The sequence below is a fragment of the Notamacropus eugenii genome, chromosome 3, assembly GCF_028372415.1.
Source record: "Notamacropus eugenii isolate mMacEug1 chromosome 3, mMacEug1.pri_v2, whole genome shotgun sequence".
Classification (NCBI taxonomy): Eukaryota; Metazoa; Chordata; class Mammalia; order Diprotodontia; family Macropodidae; genus Notamacropus; species Notamacropus eugenii.
Window position 1 is genome coordinate 204344729 of NC_092874.1, and position 14648 is coordinate 204359376.

Genomic DNA, 14648 nt, shown 5'->3' on the forward strand with positions numbered 1-14648 from the left:
CTGCCTTCTTGGATTTTGGCCTCCTGAGAATTTCTGGCCATTGCTATTGCTATTTTTCTTCCAACAATTTAACTACTGCACAATCTAGCTGGAAGGGCTACATGAAGGCATTTTACTCCCTCCCTTCATCCTTTTTAGTTTAAAATACTTTTTACCTAAAGCCTAGTAAATCTGATCAAATGCATATTTATTAATTAATCTTAGCCAGAGAACCATTATTCCTATAATTTAAGTTGTGATGTAGAATTCCAAATTGTCTTCACAGATAAAATCTGTTAAACTATTTATTCATTTACCAGTTTTACCCTTCTCATCTGAAGCCTCTGCTTTTGATTGGCAGTTCTTGAGTTTCGTGCCCTAAACTTCTTAATCTTTAGTAGTAATTTCTAGAATATTTTTTTAAGCATCTTTTGTGGCAATAAAGTACCAGGAATGTGGTAGGAATCATGAGGTTTGGCAAGTACTGAAAGGTTCTTGGATATATGACAGGGCTCTTTTTATATTGTCAAGTACCCTTTAGCAGCACATCACCAGGCACCTCTACATGTCCCTTCCCTCTCTTCTTGGGTATTTTTTCACTAATTACTCCTTAGGGACAAAGAGCCTCACTTATTACTCAGTTCCCAATCTTTAATGGTCCTCACACAGGTGTTTCTCCTTTGTGTTGAATTAAAAGGAGGATCAGTCTGCAATTTTCTTTAGAATGTTCAAAATGTTAGAGATAACTTTAGTGATTCTAGGCTTTGTCTTCTTTTATAGTGCCTTTTAGTGCTTTTAACCCATACTATTGTATAAGTGCAATTGGAGGAGACCTTAGGAGCCATTTAATCCAACCCCCTCATTTTATAAGTAAGGAAACTGAGGGGGGTTAAGTAACTTGCTCAAGGTTCTAGAGGTAGGGTCAGAGGTGGGATTTTAAGTCCAGATCCTCTGACTCCAGAGTTGGGTGCTCTTTCCACTCTGCCATGGTGCTTTCATGCTATTATAACTCTTGATAATATTATCTTAATTAAGCCTTCCAACAAAGATTCCTTTTTGGTGAAGACCAATGTTATTTGCTATGTATCTGGTTAATTCCGAAGCTGTCCTTAGCCCCTGATTAATCCTGACATCTATTTTGTAATATGTTTACAATTTGGAAAGGTTTTCTCTTTAGGATAACTTAGTTGGCTTATTTGACTTTACATTAAGATTGTAGCTTGAAAGCAAGATGTAGACCTCTTAGGAATTATGAATAGTTTTTCCTAAATGATAAGAAATCAGGAAGAGGGGAGAAGGGAGAGCTTTCAGTGAATAGTCTCAGTTTTTTTCAACGAAGTTTGAGGTGAGGTCCTCAGCTGAGGGGGGCAGGTGGAGAAGGTGCTCTCTGGGTAGCTGAAGGGAAAAGCTTCTCTGGACCATAGGATAACCAGTCTGTTAGGTAGGAATGGAATTTCTAGTAAAAAAAAACCCAGGTCTTTTCATATTATATCAGTGTACGAAATTACGAACTTACTTGAAAGTTCAAGTTTAAATTGAAGAAACACTTTTTTCATTTAGTTTTAATTTACAGAGTGGTGTAATAGGGAGATCTCAGGTATCTACAAACATCCAATTCCTAAGGAGCAGAGATTAGTTTTAACTTTTTTATCCTTACATTTCCTTGTACAGAAAGGTTTCTGTGTCAAAAACATTATGCCATATGTATATTCAAATACAATGAGGCAGAAACCTATCCAATAAAATGCTTAATTGAGCTCTTCCAGCAAAAGGTTATGCATAAATCAAAACAACTCTGAAATTTCATCTCATGTCCAACAAGCTGGCAAATATGAAAGAAGATAGGAATAATCATTTTGGGGGGATGGAGCAAAAAGAAAAAGTACACTGACCGTTGATCTGATCATTCTGGAAACCAATTTGAAATTATGCTAAAAAAAGACTAAATAAATGCCCATACTCTTTGACCAAATGATCTCACTGCTAAGCATGTACCCTAACAATCAAAAGTAGAAGTAATACTTCATATAACCTCAAATATTCGTAGCAACATTGTTTTTCTGGTAGTTAAGGTACTGTGAAAAAATGTTCATTAATTGAAGAATGGCAAAAAAAAAAAAAAAAAGCAGTATTACTGCACCAAAAGAAATGACCAAAATGAAGAATTCAGAGAATTACTGGAAGATTTAGTTGAATTGACATGGAGTAAAGTTGGCACAGTCAAGAAAACAATATACACAGTGATGGCAACAGTTAAATTTTAATTTTAAAGAATTTTTTAAAAACCCCAGGAAACTAAGTGCTTTGTAATTATAATGGCTACATTTAGCCATAGACTAATAATGATAATAATAGACTTTTTTTCTTCTTTCAGAGATTGGGGATTATAGGGGTGCAAAATTGTACATTCCTTTCAGGAAACTTTAAAAAAAGGCTAAATGGTTTTTAGAGGTCAAATTAAAATTAATGAAAAATAATTCCATTTTAAAAAAAGATCTGAAGAGCAAAAATAACAAGCTCCAGTAGTTTTGTCATACTCCCTCCCCCCCTTTTTTTTGCCGGACATGACAGCCATGAACAATATGTACTCTCCTTTGTTCATCACTTGGCACCTTCTCACAGTATTTAACTTAATCTTTGAACATTTCAGTTTGAAAAAAATTGGGTAGTAGAAAAAATGTAGTCCAGTTTCATCCATTATAAGGACTCGGCCAAAATTTTCAACTTTGCTTACTATTAAATCTCTTCTTTTTCTACTCAGTACCATGACAGCAAACAGGATTGGGCATGACTGAATCTTGGGGATATTATTGGAGGTGTCCTGGCTTAATCGACTGCTAGGAATCTATTAGGAACTGTGTGACAAATTACTTAGACACATATTTCATTCAAATTAAATTTCTGCGTATGAAACAAAATATAACGATAAATAGGTGGAGAATAATGAGTGGAAATGAAAATGAGGTTAGACAGAATCATCCAATAAAAAGGCTGTTTTTATTGTGCTCTGGTTTGACTCCCTGGTATAAAATCTTCCTCTTTTTTTTCTTTTTTAAGGTATGAAAGGAAGAGATAAGCAGAAATAGTTATGGTATAAGAATTGGAATCAACTCTGGAGAAATAATGTTGGCCTGGCAGTTGTGACAGCTGGAAATCTTAGAGGTTGTTTTGTAATAATGACACTGAAAAATTTCAAGTTTAAATGAATACAGTTTAGTATCATCATGTTCCTTTTTACTATACTGGCTTCTTCCCTGTTCCCTTCATGCTCTTGTCTTCCTCAAAAACTGTCACTTAAATTGTCTGCCAACTTTCATCCTAAAATTCTCTTCTTTTTGGTGGATAAACTCCTTGAGAAAGCTCAGTCTTCTAAAACATGCAGTTTGAATTCTGACCTTATCATTCAATTGAAACTGACCTCTTCAAAATTATGAATTACCACTTCATTGACAAATATAATAACCTTTTCTCAATCCTGATCCTTCTGGACTTTGCAGCATTTGACACAATCACCTCTTCTTAGTCAGTCAGTCTCTCCTCTAGAATTTTGTGACGTTTCTCTCAGTTGTCATTTCTGTTTGACTCTTCTTTGATTGGTTCTTCATCATTGTTTCACCCACTACCTGTGGGTATCTCCAAGACTCTGTCTTGGACCCTCATCTTTCTGCAGATGATTCCTGTAAATAGATCTCTGTATTCTGTCCTTGTCTCCCTTCTGAACTGCAGTTCACACTTTAGTTTTCTCAAACTGGATATCCCTTCTCAAATTCAGCCTAGACAAAACTGAAGTCATTATTGACCTTCTGTATCTTCTCATTACTATTAAGGGTTCCACCATCTTCCCTGGCTCACAACTTTGGTGTTATTTTTCTACTTCTCACTGTTACCCCACATTTCTAATCCATTACCAAATCTTATCTTTTCTACCTTTACAACATCTCTCATATATAAGATGTATTCTCTCCCCTCACAGGCAGCTAGGTGTGATACACTGGATCGAGCCTTGGGCCTACTATATGTTATCCTATGCTGAGCACTTTTACAAATACTATCTCATTTGATACTGAGAACAACACTGTGAGGTAGATCTGGAGATATATCTCTATGGAGACAGAGCTTTAATAGAAATATGTAAATATTTCCCTTATGGTTGATCTTCACTCTTCCATATATGTTTCTTCAATTTCTTCAGAGTCTGCCCATTTTTAAAATAAATTTTGAGTGCTTTCCTTGTACATAGTATGTACTTGCACTTAAGGAAGTCAGTCACAACAGCTAAAATACACTCTAGCTTTGTGGAGTTTAATTTTTTAATTAGCATTTTTTTCTCTGAGCACATTGGACATATGAAAAGCAAACTTCAGAAGAAAGTTCCATCCTGTTTATGCATGTTAATTTTTCATTGGAATTATATCTAGTTATTAAGTTTGTCATTTTATCAGATGTATGTAGCATTTAGAGAGACTATTCTGCTAACTCTAAATGCTGAACTTGACTTCCTTTAAAATTTTAATACCTTCCTTTTTGTGGTTACTTTCATTAAGCACCTTTCTTATCATGTGCTAGTTCACATCTAATCAATTCAGCCTTTGACTTTTGAAGCTTAATGAACTGCCTTTTGTCCCTTTAATTGGCAGCTATAATTCTTAGATTTTGTGTGGTGGATGTTTATCAAAATTTTAGGGTAGGTATGCCTCATAGTCCTGTTTATACAACTACCTAAGTTATTAATGCAGTAAGCATTTTAGAGGAATTCTATTGAAGATTAAAAAAGTATATCTTCAAATATTAATTTTCTTCTAGTTGAAGTATTAATGTAAGTTGTGATAACCTATTAAAGGTAAAAAAAATTTTTTTCTTTAACTTAGCAGATCTTATCTACTTTTTTAACCTGCCAAATTATTTAGTGGCCTTTGTTGTGACCTAATGACAGATTATTGGGGAAGTAAATAATAGACAGTCTGTTCTTTTGCTTTACCTGCTACCAAAATAGTTGTTTTTATGATAAATAAAGCTATATTGTACAGTATTTTAGTAAGGATCGAAAGAGCAGTGCTTGATCTCAATATAGAAAGAATTTTAAAATTTTTATTATAATTTAGATAGGATACCAAATTGATATTTCAAGTCATATTCTCATTTTAATTATAAATTCTTTAAAACATCTTTTTTCCCCCCTGTAAAAAGACCATTGACAGCTGAATTGCTTTCAGCAGTATGCTGTTTTAGTTCTGACTTAAGGGAGAAGAATGTTATCTGAGTCATGAACATTATAGTCATGTACCACACCTCATTTATTCCTCTACATTCTCAAGCACTTCTTACTATCCTTAGGTTTGAGATTACTATAAGTCATGAGAGAAAATCTATTATACTCACATTTCTACTTTTGATACAGCCTGTTCCTACTACACATGAAATAGAATATCATTAGTTTTAGTTACATGTATTTGAGGGTGAAAAGGAATGTCCAGCAATACTTTACTAGCTGGCCATTAAAAAAATTTAAAATAAAACAAAATACAATATTACATAGGAATAAACTTTGAATTTTACTTATTTTTAAACTAAAAAAAAAATCAGTTAACAATTGGGGTAAAAATATTATAGAAAAATCTTAAGAGTTTGACAGAGTAGAGCCAAATGAAATAACAAAAAAGCCAAAAAAAGTTTTTGTTCTATGTCCTCTTCCAAACTTGTCTGAAGTTCTACTTCTGCCTTTTCTTTCTTTCTATACAATTGTAGTCAATATGTACATTTGTGGTTTTAGTGATTTTTTTTTCATTTTGTATCACTTTTCCATAGGTCTTTGCTTGGTTGTGTATTTTATCTTCTTTTTAAAGGCACCATAAAATTCCATCTGTCAGTTCTTCTTGAAGGCAATAAATATTCTTATGGTTATTTACTAGTATTAGCTCTTTTTCTTTCTTACAGATTTTAGTATTAATAGCCATTATCATCTCTTAGTCTGTATTTCTGCTGGACTGTGAAAATCTAAAGATCTTCTCCTTTAAGAAGGTAGCAGGGTACTTTAACTGAGGCATGGTGTGAAAGTCAAGAAAACACTAAGGAGCACAACACTCAGGCTCCAAATAGGTCTTGATGTTTGTAATAGCTATGAGGACACATGTTAGCAGCACACAGCATGTGTGTGTATGTGTATGTGTCTTCCATATGTATATGTATGCATTGGAGACAGACCCAACTTACCACATATTAGCTATGACCTTGGGCTTTTCTGAACTTAGCCTTTCAGAACCATGTCTTTTTCATCCATAAAACAGAAATCAATCAATAAATATTTATTAAGAGTTTACAATGTGCAAGGCTTTGGGGATTCTGGGACAAAAATAAAAATCTCTGCCTTAAAGTTTATATTCTATAGGGGGAGAAAATAAGGATGATATACATGCACTACATACTTTTTAAGATTGTAAAGAAAGTGCTAGCTGTTTCACATGATGCACATTCACCCAAGTATATACTATACAGTAAACATTTGACTGGAGACATTAAGAGAGATATGAACAGAGCCCTGCTCGTAGGGAGCATTCAACCTAATTCATACAAGGAAATGTTTACATTGACAATGGAGAGTGAGATGTACAAAAAATAGGCAGAGCACCACATGCAAAAATGAATGCTGCAGTGTATGTTAGTTAATGCATATTCCATAAAATTCTGCCTCAATTAGATGAACTTATAGCTGAGTTTGTACTATTTTTTTTTATTCCACACAGCAAATGCTGAACACATAGAAGGCACTCAATAAATACTTTTTGATTAGTAAATCTGAAAGACAATATCCTTCTGTTCACCTCTTGAACCAGTTTTTAGAAAGATTTAAGAAAGTAAAATATTCAGATCTTTCTTTCCTCTTGTAGAATCTTATTAAGACCTTGGTAATGATAACCTGGAGCCAGGACAGGCCTAGGATTTCAGTCAGGTTATAGGTCATACCTAGTCCAAAAAGCCCTAGGAAGTCCAGTCTGGTCTTTGTCTGGAGTTTCAAGCTCCCTTTTTGGTGGAAACTACTGGAAGATTTAGTCTTGGAAATCTTATTTACTTTGTTCCCTTTGATTGATCTTGGAAATGTCTCAGTACCCTGGAATTCTAGACCATAATCTACTAAGGGCAAAAATTGTGTTTGTGTATTGTACTTTCCTTAGTATAACGTCACTGAATCAAAAGGCTTGGTACATATTAAGCACATAATAATCACATAAGTGATTGAATAAGCATGTGCTTTTTGACTGTCATAGAGATGGTTTGGCACTTCTTATCAAATTCATGGTCTCATGACTGAGGAGTTAAAAAGCAGCATGTGCCAGTAGATATTCAGAGGAAGATGAAGAAGCATGGTGAGAGGATCATTTGAAGGAAGTTAGTATGTTTAGCCCAGAGAGGAACTGTGTACTTGGAGGGTGGGAAAAGACCATTATCTGAAGAGGCATTATCTTAGACTTAATTCAGTTTAACCCCAGAAGGCAAAATAAAAATTTCAGAAAGGTATATCTACTTGATGTGAAGGAGGAAAGAAAACAGTTTTTAATACTTAATAACTGTTCTAAAGTGGAATAGGCTTCCCTGGCATGTGGTGAGTACCTTCTCACAAGAAGTTTTTAATTTTTTTAAAAATTTTTTTGAGGCAATCAGGGTTAAGTGATTTGCCCAGATTGACACAGCTAGCAAGTATCTGAGGCCAAGTTTGAACTCAGGTCCTCTTGACTACAGCACTGGTGCTCTAGCCATCGTGACACCTAGCTGCACCACAGGAGGTTTTTAAAAATAGATGCTGGATGTCGCGCTTGGTGATATTAGGACCAAGTTAGACTGGATTGCCCCTGATGTGTAACTCAATTTCATGATCCTATTAGTTGGTTACCAATAAAGGTTAGTTTATTTGATCTGACAGCCAGTATGCCAAAGTGGATAGCCATCCTAGATTCAAGTCCTGCCTCTGACACATATTGAATGACCCTGGGCAAGTCACGTCACCTCTCAGGGATCTTAGGAACTGTAAGACTTGCAGAGAAGGTATCCACCTGGACAGGTAGAAGGGGCTTAATACTGTGACGAAGCTAGAGCTTTTGGGGAGGGGAAGGATACTTTTTCAAAGACTTCTACTCATCCAAAAATATAGTAATTACAGTTTTTAGGCAAATCTAGAATATTTAAAAAACAATAAAAATATAATTACATTTAGAACAAAGTTTTCACTGTTGAATGCTTTATTAAATGTAAAATTAAACTTTTCCTATTTGGTAGGCCCCAAGATGATTTTACATCAGTTGATACAGGTTCCTTTTTTTTTTTTAAGTGCGTAGGACAAGCATTTTTCAAAAACGTGATGTGATATAGCAGCAGATCACTCAAAACATCAAAGGACATGGTTTGCTGAAAAAATAATTAGGTCATTTCTTAATATGCTTATTCTTTTTTTTTTTTTAAGAAAACTTTTAGTACATATTCAACTCAGAAGTTCCTCTGTTTTAATCATTGGTTTTTACTTTTACTCACACTAAGCTAAATTTTTTTTGTTCTGTTTTTTGTTGTTTGAGAGCTCCCTCAATTAATGCAAATAGGCAGTTATTTTGCAACTTAGTCTTAGAACAGGGGTTCTTAACCTAAACCCTATGAACTTAATATTTTAATAACTATTTCAATAAAATTTGTTTCCTTTGTAAACTCATGTATTTTATTTTATGCATTTATAAACATTGTTCTGAGAGATGTCCATAAACTTCATCAGATTGCCAAAAGGGACCCTTGACACAAAAGTGGTTAAGAACCCCTGTCTTACAGGGTCACTGGGGTTCTGAGACATTATGTGATAACTAGAATGTCTAAAAGGCTAGGCCAAAACTTGAATCCAAGTATTACTTCCTCTGAGACTGAAGCCAGCTTTCTGTCTACTATGCCCAGTGTTCCTCTTAACCAAGTTGATGAAGCATGCGTTTATTAATTGCTTACTATGTGCCAGGGACTATTCTGAGTGCTAGATAAAAATGTTGATCAAACTACAAGTGGTTTTTCAACTTCATTTAATTTTTTATCAAGTCGTATCAGATTCCAGGCTTTGAAGGAAATAGATGTTTACATATTGCTTTCCCACTTGTCATTTCATGTGGGACTATAAAGTTTTCTTCCTGAAAGATGCGATGTTTTCTAGGGAGAAGGAGGTGGGGAAGAAGGAAGATTGAAAGAGATGAGATGTACAAGTGGTGGGGAGGGAAGGAGAGGAGAGAAATCAGTTACTTTCAGATAATATCATAAAAGTTGTAGACTAGAATTTTGTCTTAGCCTACTTGAAGGCAGAGAACTGAAGGTTTTTTATAGTACTATAAACAGTACTATTATTCTGTTACATGTACAGATCACAACTGTGCTTTTCAATATGGATTTTAAATTTTGATCAGGAGAAAAATGTGCACAGTGTTAGATACTTATATTACCTTGAGTTGTGTATGACATCAACTGAAATATAGCTGTGCATGAGTTATAGAACTGTCATTGAACTATGTAATTTCTCAATGTATTGAGAACTGAGTGCCCTCACTGTTGAGATCACAGATCCATTGAAATACTAAAAGATGAGAACTGGCAAAAAAAAAAAATGCCTTTCTATTACAAAAATACTGTACACATGGATGCTCAATGAAGATATATAGTAGTAAAGATATCCTGATAGGTTTACCTTTTTAAAGTAGTGAGTGTATTTAACCTGGATACTTGTACAAAATGCCAAATTCAATGTGCTGTAGGCTCAGAGAATCTTAATTAGAACATATGGTTTCCAACATTTGGCAGTTGTCAGCTACTTTTTTCTCTGTTTTAATGTTGCAAAATTGCACTGCTGACTCTATGTCTCAGAGTGGCGTTTATTAACTGGCTCTTCGTGAACCACTGAAATAATCTGTCATTGATTGATCTTTGTGCTTATTTTATTTACAGCAGTTACTTGAAGAAAACTGAAGCTACACCTCTTCTTTTTCAGTGTCTCATCTAAGTTCGTCAGATGATTTCTGATTTTCCTGGCATTTTGATCTCTTGTTTCTTTTGTTTTTAATGATTTCAGAAATATAGTTTGCTTTCTTTGTTTCACTTGACTCTACTTTGATCTCTTGTTTCTTTTGTTTTTAATGATTTCAGAAGTATAGTTTGCTTTCTTTGTTTCACTTGACTCTACTTGCTTTACTTTTACAGATCATTTTTTATGAGAAAGAATTCTAAGTTATTCCTTGCCTTGGAATGCTTGTTATTTGGGGATAAGTTCATCTAAAATTTAGCAAAAACTTGTTTAAACTCTTTTATTGTATTTTGGAAGGAGCTCTTCTCTTGAAACATCCAGGAAATAGAATACAGAAATAAAATCTAAAGACTACATTTTAAATACTTAAATTAATAAACAAGCATTGATTAAATGCCTATCATGAGCTAGGCGCTAGAGAGATAAAGCCAAGAGGGAGAATTATCTGCCCTCAAAGAGCTTATATTTTATTAGGAGAAGTGACGTGTACGATATGCAATATATACAAAATCAGTAGGGGTAAATTGGAATAGCACTAGCTAGCAGCTGAGTAGATTAGGAATGTCTTCATGTAAAAGGTATTGCTTGAGCAGAGTTGAGATAAGGTGGGAATGCAGTGAAGGCAAGAAGGGAAATAATGAATAATGTTGAAAGGGTAGTTTGGGGCTAGGTTGTAAAAGGCTTCAAAAGGCTGAGCAGAGGAACTTACATTTGATCCCAGAGGCAACAGAGTGAGCCCTTGGAGTTTAATAATAAGTAAAGGGTTAGTAGTATGGTCAGACCTGCATTTTAGGAAAATCTGTGCAGCTATGTGGAGGATGGAATACAGAAAGATTTAAGACTGGGATGAATTAGGCTATTGTGGTCCCTATGAGAGAGAGAGAGAGAGAGAGAGAGTGTGTGTGTGTTCTGACATGACTTGCACTTGACTTTGTTTTCAGTGAGGGAGGGAGGGCTGTGCAGGTCACCAGCCTTACTTCTCCTCCAGAGCCATCTGAATCCAGTGACCAGATATTCATCAGGATGACTGGAGACGACCTAGGATGAGGCAGTTGGGGTTTAGTGACTTGGCCAAGGTCATACAGCTATTGAGTGTCAAGTGTCTGAGGTGAGATTTGAACTCAGGTCCCCCTGACTCCTGCCCTGGTGCTCTATCCACTGTACCACCTAGCTGCCCCAGTCCCTATGAGAAGTGGTAAGATAATTAACAGGGTAATGGCTATGTAAGTAGAAAGCAATAGATTCAGGAATCACTATGAACGTAGAAGCTGTAAGATTTGACATCTGATTCGATATGTGAGGTAAAAGAGAATACGAAGTCAAGAATAAAATTGATGTTGCCAACCTGACTGATTGATAGTGGTGCTCCTTAAGAGAAACAGTGAAGTTTTAAAACGTATTGGTTTTGAGAAGATAATGAATTCAGTTTTAGAAATGTTGATGAAGAATCAAGCACTAAAAGTAAATTGTTGAACCTCATTTATTTTTGGCTAGGTTCCTAAGAGAAACTTTCTTAGGATTAAAAGAAACTCACTTTAAAATATTGAAAGGTTTCTGTGTAGGGTACACTTTAGTGGAGACATGCCAACCTCATCCAAGAGAAAATAGAGCTTCTGTTTAGACATCAGACTTATGCCTTAGAGAATAGTTGATCTTAAAGGTAATTGTCATTCTCAGTAATAGTTGGATCTAAAAAATCTTTATGAACTGTAGTAAATTTCCAATTCTAGTAACAAACTTTTTTCTTGGAAATATACAAAGTGCCAGTTTTTTAAAAAAGTTTTTGATAAGAATCTTTCTAAAATTTAGTATTTTCTTCCCCCCTTAAGCAGAGAATTAATTTTAACCTTTTCAGATCTCACAGTCATTGTTGTATAAACTGTTACAATAAAACTCTTGAAAGAAATCTGTCAAATTGAATTTATTTTCGTATTTTTTTTTTTTACCAGAGATAGAAATCATGTTATGATGTATTTGAGAACATAAGAAAAAATGGAGTTGTCAGTACAAAAATAGTCATGGATCTGTGATTTCATCAATTTGAGAATTCCTTCTATCTGTGAAGATTGCAACCCATCATTGCCTACTCATCTGGTTTTTGTCCATGTCCTTCCATAAAGTTGTCACAAGAGTCTTCCTAACTTGCCAGGGGTTTTCCTCAATTACTTCTGAGATTTTGAGTGTATTAGTAGAAAACTCTTAACTGTCCATCTGACATCTCTCACCATGGACCAGCCTATCTTACTATACATTTTCTGGATGGCATTTTTATTCTAGTTCTTGTTCAGGGATTCTCATTGTTGGAGACTTGCATTTCATGCATCACTGTCATATAGAAAACTTATAGAATGATATTAAAAAGATGGACCTTTCTTTTCATGGGAAACTTGGGGTCATTAAAGAAGCTTTGCAATTTCCTAATGGCAGTCAAGCCTGCTCACATCCATGTTAACTTGGGGTCCAGTTTGTTGATCATTTATTGTCTCGCCTAGCTATATATTCTGATGGACTAATAGACAAATCTATAGGTTTCCGACTAAATTCATGCTACAATCTCTACAACAGACATGAAAAATTGATACTGTCTGCTGCATTTTTCATCCTCTTCCCCACCCTGCCATCTCCCAAGCACCTATTTGAAATCTTAAAACTTTTGTCTCTGCTCTTACCCTCTTTTAGCAGATGTCCTCATATCACACACACCCCAAAAACAAAATTTGGTTATGAAAGAACTGTGGCTATTTTGAGTGAATGAACAACAAAAATTATTAAGCATTTGCTATGTTCCAAGCATGGTGCTAAGTACTTAGGATACAGGTAAAAGCAAGCAAGATAGTCCCTGCCTTCAGGTAGCTTGCATTCTAAGAGAAGAAGACAACACATAAAGGAGAGATAGTTGTAAAACAGGTGGAGGGGAGATTGCAAATTGTGATTTGGAAGTGGCCTTGAAGGGGAATGGTAGCCTGATTCTGGGAATACTAGCTGAAAGCTCACTTATCAGACCTCAGGGTCTTGGGGCATAGTCTGCATTCTGCCTGGAGAGTAAAAGAAGGATTGGGGTACAGGCAACTTTGATTAGGAAGAATTATTATTTTGTATCCTCTCCTTTGTTTTTCTAAGAGTAACCTCAGAATTTCTAATTATTTTCTCTTTCCAGTAGATCATTGGTCTCTTCCCTCTTGCTATCAGATGTCACTTTTTAAATACTTTGATTGTAATATAGCTAATCTGCTGCCTAACTTCTTAGACACAGTTGTCTGGGTCATAAGGGATTGTCCTCTGGATAAAAATGAGATACTTTTCTTAAGGATGAGTCCAACTTTATCTAGAGTACATATAAGCTTTATGATAGCTGTTTTACAGAGGGCTTTTTAATTTCTAATCGCTAGGTGGTCGTGCTAACGGTTAAAATTGGAAGACTCTCGTCAAGTGGTGGCACAGTGTGTGTGTGTGTGTGTGTAACAGTTATATGTTGACATTTGCTTAAGAAGAGTTAGATACAAAGTACGTGAAAGTAATATCAATGAATTTTCAGAGTTTGAGAATGGAATACATAAGTTAAAATTGTTCCAGTTGCTCTGGATGATATGTAAATATAGCCTTTGTGGGAGATGAAGACTTTTACACACGAAACAACTAGAGAACAAGTGTCTACTATATGCCAGACACTATTTGCTTGAAAAATATCTTATTTAATCCTCCCAACAGCCTTCTAAGGTAGATGAGGGAAAGTACATGTAGGAATCAGATATTTTCAAACGTAAGAAAGGCTTTGAACTGTCCTTTGAAGGCTTGGATAGGTAGAGTGGAAGGGTTCAGTTGCCTGCTTGCTTATCAGCTACTACCAGATGTGCTTTGACCAGAGTATCTCTCCTTCCTTGGTCAACTGGAAAATAAATTGTATGTAATCTCATAATTTTTTTCCTATTGACATTAGATCCATAGCCTCAGAACTAGAAGAGACCATGGAAGGCATCTAGTTCAGCTCTTTTGTTTTACACACAAGGAAACTAAAGCCTAAAGAAGCCAAATGATTTGTTTTGGTTTGTGCAGGTAGTAAGTGGCAGAGCAGCAGTTAGGACCAGAGTGCTGTTTATCAATAAGTGACAGAACTGGGGTTAGGACCCAAGTACTGTGCATCCAGACTATCTTTTGGATATTATGAACTGAATGTCTCATAGGCATCTTAAACTCAAAGTGCCTAAAGCAAAACTCATTGTCTTTACCCCAAAATTCACCCTTCTTTTCAACTTTCCTATACTGTTGAAGGTCCTGCTATCCTCCTACTCACAACCTGTGTCATCCTTAACCCCTCACCCGTACCCCACATATCCAATCCAATTGACAAATCCTTTCGTCCTAAGCATTTGTTGTATATATCTCCTCTCTACTCATGTAGCCACCATCCTAATACAGGTCTTCATTACCTCTCACCTAGACTATTGATCTTCCTGCCTGAAATCTTTCTCCATTCCAATCAATCTTCCACTCACCTCCCAAAAGTGATTTTTTTTTAAGTGCAGGTATGACCTTGTCACCATCTTTCCACTCAGTAAGTTCCAATATCTCTTTGTTATATCCAAGATCAAACATAAACTCCTCTATTTGGCATTTAAAAGTCTTCATAACCTGGCGTTTT

General features: G+C 35.3%; 1 protein-coding gene and 1 long non-coding RNA gene across 17 annotated transcripts in view; one reads left to right on the top strand and one right to left on the bottom strand.

The window, feature by feature from the left end:
• Positions 1 to 14648, top strand: part of WNK1 (WNK lysine deficient protein kinase 1) — a 174287-nt gene that overhangs the window by 6511 nt on the left and 153128 nt on the right. The gene's annotated exons all lie outside the window — the stretch shown is intronic.
• Positions 8193 to 14580, bottom strand: LOC140533826 (uncharacterized). The gene is made up of 2 exons (XR_011977071.1): positions 14503 to 14580; positions 8193 to 8376 (listed from the first exon to the last, which is right to left on the bottom strand). It is a non-coding gene; the product is annotated as an uncharacterized lncRNA (long non-coding RNA).